Source organism: Rhinichthys klamathensis, unplaced genomic scaffold, assembly GCF_029890125.1.
Source record: "Rhinichthys klamathensis goyatoka isolate OS25496 unplaced genomic scaffold, OSU_Roscu_1.1 h1tg000486l_1, whole genome shotgun sequence".
NCBI lineage: Eukaryota > Metazoa > Chordata > Actinopteri > Cypriniformes > Leuciscidae > Rhinichthys > Rhinichthys klamathensis.
Window position 1 is genome coordinate 473401 of NW_026606973.1, and position 11233 is coordinate 484633.

Genomic DNA, 11233 nt, shown 5'->3' on the forward strand with positions numbered 1-11233 from the left:
TTAAATATATTCAGAAAGAGATCAAAGAACGCTCCCTTTACAATCTCTGGAGCTGTCAATCAAACAGTGTTTATCTGGACACTTGCCAAAGCTCCCGTTATGTAATTAATGACGCTGTTACACTGCACAATAAAGCTCTTACATCGTGTTTGCATTGTTATTAATGGTGAAAACATCCGTGAGAGTGCAGAAATAACGTTGCAATGATGAGATCACTTCATTCACGCAATCTACCGACTTTCCGTCATCCGCTCAATGCGCTTCACTGCAACCTTTCATGTGATGGGAACAGGTCGAAATATAATGCTATAAGCAACACTTTTCCCCATTCATTAATCTCGACAGCTGTAATAGTAAAAACTTATAAAAGTATTCGAGAGGGTTCCACAATTAATACTTATTTCATATGCAAAGATGTTAGTGTAACAGAAGTAGACTTTACAAAAGAATGAATCGCAGACAACTTCTGTCTGGTCCACGCGACAAGTGACAAGGAAATAATGCAAGATCACGCGTGCGTGAGACTGAAACTGTTATTAAAAATGTTGCGATCCAAATTGTCTGTGCGCTGATTTGCAGCGAAAAGGAGAAAATAAACAGATTATGCAGGAGCAGTGGCGGTTCTAGAGGGGGGGCCAGGGGGGCCCGTGCCCCTGTGACAAAAAGCTTGGCCCCCCTTGTGGCCCCCCTAAATGTGGAGTTTGAAATAATTTTTACAAAACTGTTTTTTGCTATCGTTGTATGCGTATTATTTTTTATTTTTCTATCTTTGTGGATTTGCATTTTCACGTGACAATTCGCATCACATTCGCGGGAATCGCGGCAGAATAACGCCTGTCTCCTGCACGCGAGAGAGGAGAGAAGAAGAAAGTTGGTAAATGTCAGTTCAGTTGTAAGTTCATTCTTTATGTGCGTATGGGGTGTGCGATGTGTATTGTCTATTATGATATTGTAATCATTGTTTTAACTATGTACGAGGCACTGTCAGCTGACATAGCATTTGTCTATCGTCCTTTCACTGCTGTGTGCAGTTCATAGGTAGGCTATGTCCCCAAATTAGTTTTTGTCTTATATTTATATCATATTATGTTCTTATATTAGAATATCACATCAGCAAGAGTGCCGTTTTCCCGTGCACAATTGCAACTGTGATATTTATGTTATACAACAGTTAAATTAACAATAAGTTAACATTGGGAGTTACTTTTTAGACACAATATTGTCAATATTGTTTGTTTTCCCTTTATTTCGCCGACTAGAATTTCATAATGAAACCGTAGTGAGTCTCAATGCAACACAGCGATGATTTATTAACTGAAATCCGCGTTTTGAACGAATCACTTGCTTCTTTCCCGAATAAATCAGCCGTTTGAACAAATCGTTTGAATGAATCCCTCTTACAGGGACTTGCCGCCGCCTACTGGCGGTTTTAGTTTCATAAAGTATCCTTTAATTAAAACGTTAAAATTAGAAATAATTTCATATTTAAATATTGATTTAAAAAAAATCTCATAGCTTTATTTATGCAATTGTAAATGGAGTGTAAATATATTAATGCCACTTCTGTGTCACCTCTGCACTGCAAAGATGGATTTTGATTGAATTAATTAATTTGACTGGTAACAGTGGTATTGTATAATTATTGCATAATTAAGTATTATTGTATAAATAAGAATAATTACTGTATAATTTAAATGTTAGTATTTGACATAAAAGGTGATGCATAACTCTAAATAAGTTTAGAAAAAAATGTCCATATATAGGTGAAAATGCCCCTGGAAATCAATTTAAGGTGGCAAATATTGCCCCTTAATTAAAAAATGTATTTCTGTCACTGCTGTGAACTGACCACTGCATAGAATATGAAAAATATTAATATCTTCGTGAGTCAGCTGTCAACAACAGGCCTAAACCAGCCATGGCACCAGCACAAAAACACAATCAGTAAAATATGATCTAATTATTAACAAAATGTTGAAAATATTGAAATATATTTTTGTCAATATTGCACACCCCTAATGTACGGTATTAATTTTGATTTCTTTAGGTCTTAAAAAGCCTTAAATTTGACTTTAAAAAGTGTGCAGGAACCCTTACCTTACCTGTAAACGGTTAGACATATCAAGTCAGTTATTTTCAGTAAATGAATTAATAAGCTTCTTGGTCCCCATTGCTTTTGCTCTATAGTTCTCAAAATGAAGAGAAAGAAGGACATCATGTCTATTACAGTTACTGTGACTAATACTGAATATGTAATGCAAATGTAAAAATATAATGGAAATGCAAATACATTGTTGAATGATTATAAACACGGTATTTTGCCTGTTAATGCCTGCAGCAGTGCAGAAAATGATATGACAACAATAAGGTCTAAATGTAACTGGCCCCTCTAACAGTACAACTGGCCCCAGCTTGGCCCCCCCAGTTGAAATGGGCTAGAACCGCCACTGTGCAGGAGTTAGAGGGGAGCAAGGATTGTGTTTCTGCAAAGAGAGTTGGGGGTAAATATATAATTTTATAATGTGCTGCTGTTGTTGCTGGTCAAGCAAATGTTTGTGCTTTTTTTCTGTTTGATATAATTGCAAATATGTCTATTAAAATTACACATTTCACAGAACACATTCACATGGCAGGATTTTGATTCGCCGACAGGTCTAGATATTCAGCGTGTCAAATATCTCACGGGCGTCGCCGACTCGAGATTCTCTCAGATCGCGTTTTTGATCATTCACATTGTGTGATTGTCACTCACGTGAACGAGCACCGATTTGCCTATGATTTCGGGCATTTGTCGATAATCCCACACAGGCCAGTTGACAGTCTTGTCTGGGCCCGGGACAAGATAATCTTAGATGCCCCCCCCACGATTTTTTTTATTTTTATAAAACACCATATACTTTTACCCAAAATGAATAATAAAAACACGTTTAAATGGGTACATTTTCTATAAATGTCTTCCTTTTCTTTTCTGACATAGCCTACTGCAGTTCTTGTTAAAACACACTAGACATGCATAATCTGTGCATTTTGGGTGAAATTATATTTATTTTTTGTCCATCAAAAGTGTGCTTTCACTTTTAAGCATGAGCAGCGCAGCAAAAATAGACTCGGATCTGACCCATTATCTGTTCACCGATGATGACAGTGATGCATTTCAGCCGGCTTTTTATTTCTCATCTCCATAAATAGTTGTAAAGCTAATCCAAGGGCTAGAAATCAATGAATTCTTTGCTAATACTTCCTCGTCATCATGGAGAGTCTCCTTTCCACAAGCGTTTGCTCTCCCGTGGCGTCTGTCGTTGCTATGCAACAATGAACTTAGGCGCGCCTGTAAAAACGAGCGCGCCGCGTCGCTATTATGAGCTAATATCCAAAATATTTCCATATGTGGCTCTTTCCTCCTTTCTTATCAACAAGTGGATTTACAGCCACCACAGCAGCAGCACCGCCGGTCGCCATGTCTCAGCGCTTTTATGAAGAGGACGCAACTGCACGCGCTTTGGGCATGCACGCGCATCCCGGGTTTGAGAAAACCTGGTACCGTGGCGTGACGTTTAAAAAGAAATTTGTACCGACTTGGTACCGAAGTGCCGGGTCTTTGACAACACTCATAAACGTTGGCTGCGCTGTTTCTTACCTTGCTCTACGTTGACTTTACTAACGTTAGTTCCAGCTTCACCGTCACCACCTTTTTAAAAATATTTGTTTAGGGCATCTCGAAGCTTAACGTTAGCCTACTGAACTTCTAATCAAATGACAACATCATATTTCGATCAGTGGCCAAACCATTTTTGTTTGGGGGGGGGTTATTGACCACTATTTCAAGGACAATTAGGAAGAAAACGAATAAAAAGCTTTTATGTAACTCAAATATTAGATTTTTTCAACAAATATGCCTATTTTTTTTATTTATTTTTTTAACAATTATTCCATAATTTAATGAGGGCCCAGTTCTGGGCCCCCCTCCCTACCCTGGGCCCGGGACAACAGACCCGTTTGTCCCCCCCTGTCGGCGGGCCTGATCCCACAAAACCTGTCGGCTAAAATCGTGCCGTGTAAACTCGCATAAACCTCACTCCCCTGATCTCAAGAGGCTCTCTAGCGACTGATGCTAAAGACTGCAATGGCAAGCCGTTTTGGCAAATAAAATTACGTTTTGACTATCCATAAATATATTTTGGATACTTACAATTGTATTTTGATGAGTCATAATTATAATTTGACTAGTCAGAATGATAATTAGAGATATCTGCAGTTATAATTGCACTAAGAAATGTGATTCGAGATATCTCTAAATACTTTATGACTAGTCAAAACTCCATTGAAGATATCTGTAATGACATCATAGATATCTACAATTGACACATCACACATACGCAAAGGTAATTAGAGATATCTCTAATTCAGTTTCGACTGGTCACAATTAGATATGAGACTAAATTGACTTAACTCCTCCCCCTCACCAGAGCAACTCCCTGGCTAACGCTTAGTGCTAACTGCTAACAACTGTAGTCTGCTTTTGTTATCAAGGAGAGAAAAGCTGCTGGATGAATTACCTCAGGGATTACTAAATAATATCTGGATGCCTTGATGTGGTAAAAGATCTCCAGCTTGTATGTATGTCCATAGCGCTGTTATTTTAATTTAATTATGTTGTAAAACGGACCAACTGGAGAGCAATGTTCAATAAAACAGAGAATCGTAAACTACTTGTCTGAATTAATTTATTATAAATTTTGAATAAGACATGGGTGAAGAACAATGGAATTATACACCAGAACATGAAAAATAGTACAAATAAACGTGATGCTCAAGAAAGCTTCAGAAATCAGAATCAAGGCAGACCCAGTGAAAAAAGGTGAAGTTAATAGAGGTTTAACTGGCATTGATGACATTGATTAGTACATTGTTATGTATGGATTGTGCTTTCTGTGTTGATGCATGTTTACTCGTGTCATACGGTAATGACCCACAAGGTGGGAGTGTTTTATTGTATTGTAATTTATTATACCAAGAGATCTGAGATGGTGATATTTTGCTGTGTTCAGTGAAGGACGCCAGTTCATTAAAAAGTTATTTTAAAATTATAGCAAATGTTGCACCAGACATGAGGCCTGTACAAATGCTTACGGATTTTAAATGTGTTTGTTTCGGAATTAAGGCTTCATTTAATCCACAGCATGCACAACATTATCTGACTTTAATTATATAGAATAGAAAAAAAAAAAACCTTCTTGGGTCTTCTTTGCGTATCTTATGTCACTTTTACACGTGTCCCAGTTACTTTTTTATTTTCATACTTTTGAATCACGACTGTATAAAGCAGTTTAAAATGACCCAAAGACTCAGGACCTTTATTATACAATACTTGTGGATGACAACAGGTAGGATTGGTTAATAAAATGTTTAAGGTGTGGCTTAGCAAATGTTTATTTGCATGAATGTTTTAGATATCTATAAAGTCAGAATGTAAATTCCAGACATCTACATTAAAAATCTAGTCACAAAGCTAAATGCAGATACTGTATCTCCAAAGAAAGGCCTTCCTAGTCAAAAATCTAATTTTAATTAACCATAATTAAATTGCAGATATCCTTAAATGAGTCAATATATCTACAATTGTAATTTCACTAATAATTAAAGCTCCAAGCAACATTTAGCGGGGTTCAAGCATTTAAGGCCTTTAAGCACATAAGCATTAACGACATTAAGTTTTATTTAGCAAGCATTTAACCACTGACATAATAGATGGAGAAGACCATTTACAGCCAATACAGGCAATTTACCATAGGAAATATATATGGTTTTCAAAGCTTTTTGATAGTTATAGAGCCATATATGGTCCGATCTCCATATTGATCTCTATATGTTATGACACATATGCTCATCAATTTTCTAAGTTCTGAGTTTTCGTTTAGGATTTATAGGCTTTTGAGTGTATTTTGTCACGCCCCTTTTCTAAATGACCCTGTTACAGCCACCCAATTTTTTTTCGATAATTATTGATCTAGAGAGTCCAGAGAATTGCCTTAGACTGGTTTGGTTCCGATCGGGCGAAAAAAAACAGGGACTACATTTTTTTGAGCAGTTGAGCAATTTAGTACTTTTGGTTGCTGTAGCACCACCTATGGGCCAATCGGGGTCATACTCTGATAGGTTCTCCCCAAATTGAGGCCCTACCACCTGGCCAGGTTTCAAGTCTCTAGCACTTACGGTTTGGTCTGCACGGTCAGTTTTACAAATCCTTACAATTACAATAGGGTTTCAGCACTTTGAGCTTGAACCCCTAATAACCCCTTGAATTCCTGAGGAGGCTCGACGTCACAGTAGAGCTGGCTGTTGCAGAATTATTATTTTTTTCGCAGGGAACTGACACTCTTGGCGATGAACAGACTAAGGAGCTGCCCATGAGTGACACTGATAGCGCATCAGGGCAAGTTCTTGGTTACATCAGCCTGCTTCTGAACTGTGGAGAACGGCTGGGCACAGTCCTCAACAGTGTCGCCGAAAAGGCCATCTCGTGAGATGGGAACATCGAGAAAGCAAACGTTGGCGATTTCTCGCACCAGTGCAAGGTTTCGCCAGGGGGCACTTCTGGACCACCAGGGTCGATATCGTCTGGCCGAGGGCCAACGCTGTGACTTTAATCACAGTCAGTCACCAAGCGCAGCTCAACGAACTCAGAACTACCCTCGTGCATTATGAGTGTTTTTGCCTTCACAGACTTGCAGGGTGGCCATCGCATGCGGGGAAGAGGCGGTCTGCAGTACCACTGCCGCCCCACCATTGAGGGTAGTGAGAGAAGAAAACCTTTTTCTGCAGATTTAGGCATGTTTGGCTTGCCATATTGGCGCCAATATGCTTCCATAGTTCTTTACACACATCCGGAAAGGCCCGGGGGCGGGGCAAGATGATTTACGGGTTACAGCCAGTGAAAGCATGGCTGTAAAGTCTGAATCTGATTCTGTATGAGCACCACACCATTACAGTGGGAAGCTCAGCATCATCTTCATTTCCAGAGCGTAACAGCCCTCTCTCCGATGCAGCGATCGACATCTGATCCTCAACTGGAGCCCCGAATGAAATGCTAGGTCCATCATGAGAAGGACAAGCAATCCCATCCGGAAGCTGCCAGGCATGCGAGACAGTGAACTTGGCCGTCAAACTCGTCGGCACACGGCGCGCTGAACGCTCAAGCCCCTTATGAGAAAGGCAAGACGAAAAATGTGCCGACGTGGTAATGCTCTCATGAGAGAACATGAACCACCCACGAACGCAGTCTCAGCATCAGGGCCGGCTCTAGCCCTTTGGTTGCCCTAGGCGAGATTGAGTTTTGCGCCCCCCAAGTTTTAGTCTCTCCAAAACTTCAACAAGCAAATTATGACTTCAACTGTATAATAAATTGTTCATACAAATGCTACATAGAACGTTCAATGATATTTCTATCATCCTACATAGTTGCATTGTACAAATACATTTTGTCTGACCATGTAACTTGTAGTATATTACAATTACTACCACCACTACTATTATTACTAATCTATTAGTCTGCTACAAGGCTAAGGGGGTTTCGGGGGTATGCCCCCCGTAAGAAAATTTTGTGCATTTTAATGTTAAATTCATCAATCTGGTGCACTTTGAGAGTTCTAAATTAAAAGCTCCAACCCATATTCAGTGTGCAAATTGAACAAAGAAAAATTCAAACCTCTTTTAGTTACAGTGTCTGTCTACATTACACTACTACATAATAATAGTTATAATATTAATCCCATGACAGTAATAGCCATAAGCTATTGTAAAACAAATGCACTGAAAAATAAAGGAAACTTTCATAATTCATTTTGTTACTTGGAAGTAACCCAGCGCCGCCAATTAAACAAAACAAAACGAATGGGCCGATGTACGAGTTCTATGGGCCACTAAGACAAAATAAATAAATAATAAAAGTATGATGTATCGGCCCAAAAAGCAAGTGGAATCTCTACCATCCTGGGGGAAAAGAATTCGCTCCCGGTAGTCCCGATGGCCAGCATGCCTGTGCTGTGCACAATACTAAGTAAAAAAAAATCGTTTGACACCTAAATGGCTGAGATGAGAAGACTTACCTCTATACTGGGCTTTCTTTTTATCTTGTTGCTTTCACCGTTTTCGTCCCTGTGCATCAGAGGGTTTCGATCAACGCGCCAGCAGCTGAGCACTTGCCTAACGTAGCGTAACGTAACCCCCCGTTAGGAAATTATCGACAATAAACGTGTGGCTGAGGGGTTGCCTTAGGATGATCATGTTTAATAAACGTGTTTTCGTTTAGCTTGTCATTCTAATTCTGTGATTAATGGGAAGTAGGCCAAGGACGACATTAGAGGGCGCCCGCGCGCCACGCCCCCAACACATTTGTCGCCCTAGGCAACCGCCTAGTTCGCCTATAGCAATCGCCGGCCCTACTCAGCATGTTTGCGATGCGATAGAGGAGTGAGGGCCCCACAGGGATTGGTTACCGGGCGGGGAGGCCTTCACTGTTATCCTCAGGTCACCCTGGCTATTCGTCGAAGTAGCCCTTTTCTGGTGCACCAGAAGAAGAACTGGATCGGGCTAGATCGGGGCATAGGCGAGGGGATTCCACCTCATTTGAGGCACTTGAGTCTCAACCGCGCATCTAGAGCAGCTCGACGGCACACGACACACTGAGCGGCTCAAGCCTTTACGAGACAGGTGAGGCGAACAACGTGCCGATGTGGTAGTGCTCTTTTGAGAGAACTTGAACCACCCACGAACGCAGTCACAGCATGTTTAAGCCGAGGCATGTGAAACAGTGATCGTGGCCGTCAAATGAGGATAGGAAACGACCGCATCCAGAAACACACGGGCAGAATGACATCTTTAAAAAGACGCAACGTCACACCCATGTTTGCTCTTTTAGGGAATACTCTCTCTGGTGCTGAAGACCGCCGTGTACTCACACACTCTTTGAAGACGCAACCTCTCTCTCAGGCTTGTAACACAGCAACTCTTTGACAGCGCAACGATCTCGAAGAGCTGTGAAAACAGTTGTTTATGCAGCTCTCTGAAGTGCCGATCTCCACTGTGAGCGCTGCCACACCAACACCAACACCTACTCGAGAGGCTCCTTACAAAAAGTACAACAGACTCGTCTTGGTATACTCGTCGGGGAATTCGCAGAACAGAACATATGAACTGCTCGGCTCTGAAACGAACGGCAAATATGCGACGCACCTGCTGCTCATTGTATACCCTCGCTGCGAGGCAGAGCAGCTGGTACAATTATTGCATACCAATGTGCATTGGCTCGTTTAGTTTACACGTGAAGTGGATTGTTCTCCCTGGCGTAATCCCAATTTTGTCTGTCTAACCCGACGTGACGTTGGGAGTGACCGATTGAAGGGGAACACAGAAGATATCGTTTCTATCAAGCTGCAATTGTGTAAACTGTGATACATAAATGTGATAAACTGAGAATATTAACTTGATATTCTAAAACTTTCTTAATTACAATCTCAGCAGAACTGTTCCATATCTTGACTCAAGATGGCGCTGAGTATGGCTGCTGCGTTGCGAGCTCCGTCACAACATTGTAGTTTTTTGTTTGTTCTGTTTACAGCTCTTATGTTTTTTGTCTTGGATGTTGTCTGCCTTATTGTGTACGACAGACAAACACTTTTGGACATTGGTTCGGCAATCGAACACCGAAAACCGGACTTTCATTACTGTATGCGGCACTCAATGAGTGGACCTCCGCTTTTAATTCCGGGAGGGTGGAGGAGCATAACAAGCAAGTTATGCCCTCCGAAAAACTATCAGAGCAGCTAAACGCCAATACAGGGACAAGATTGAAGGACAGTTCAACACCACCGACTCTAGAAGCATGTGGAAGGGAATTAACATCATCATGGACTATAAAGGGAATACAAACTCCACAGTGAACAAGGCTGCCTCTCTCCCGGATGAGCTGAACACTTTTTATGCTCGTTTTGAGGGAACTAACACCCCCCTCAAGGAGAGAGTTCCCGCGGCTGAAGCTACAGAGGTTAGTACACTCTCCATCTCTGTAGCGGATGTAACCCGATCTTTCCGACGGGTGAACATCCGTAAAGCCGCTGGTCCAGACGACATTCCGGGCCGCGTCATCAGAGAGTGCGCGAACCAACTGGCTGGTGTTTTTACGGACATTTTCAACCTGTCCCTCTCCTTGTTTGTAGTCCCCACATGCTTCAAAACATCCACCATCGTACCTGTACCGAAGCAATCTAAGATCACCTGCTTAAATGACTGGCGTCCTGTTGCTCTGACCCCCATCATCAGCAAATGCTTTGAGAGACTAGTCAGAGATTACATCTGCTCTGTTCTACCTCCCTCACTGGACCCATTGCAGTTTTCATACCGCAATAACCGTTCCACTGACGATGCTATTGCATCTACAATACACACTGCTCTCTCCCACCTGGAAAAAAGGAACACATATGTGAGAATGCTATTTGTAGACTACAGCTCAGCATTCAACACCATAGTGTCCTCCGTGCTTGATGTGAAACTCTGGGCTCTGGGCTTAAACAGCTTGCTGTGCAGCTGGATCCTGGACTTCCTGTCAAACAGACGTCAGGTGGTTAGAATGGGCAGCAACATCTCCTCATCACTGACCCTCAACACTGGAGCCCCACAGGGCTGTGTTCTTAGCCCACTCTTGTACTCCTTGTACACAAATGACTGCGTGGCAACCCACAGCTCCAATACCATCACTAAGTTTGCTGATGATACGACGGTGGTAGGTCTGATCACCGACAACGATGAAACGGCCTACAGAGAGGAGGTGCTCACTCTGACAAACTGGTGTCAGGAGAACAACCTCTCCCTCAACATCAGCAAAACCAAGGAGATAGTGGTCGACTTCAGGAGGAATGACAGAGATCACAGCCCCATCACCATCAATGGAGCACCGGTGGAGAGAGTCAGCAGCTTCAAGTTCCTCGGTGTCCACATGGGGAACTCACATGGTCCGTCCACACTAAGGCCATCGTGAAGAAGGCTCATCAGCGCCTCTTCTTCCTGAGACGGCTGAGGAAGTTTGGGATGAACCGCCACATCCTCACACAGTTCTACACCAGCACTGTAGAGAGCATCCTGACTGGCTGCATCGCTGCCTGGTATGGCAACACCACCATCCGTCAACGCAAAGCCCTGCAAAGGGTGGTGCGCACTGCCAGCCGTATCGCCGGAGGTG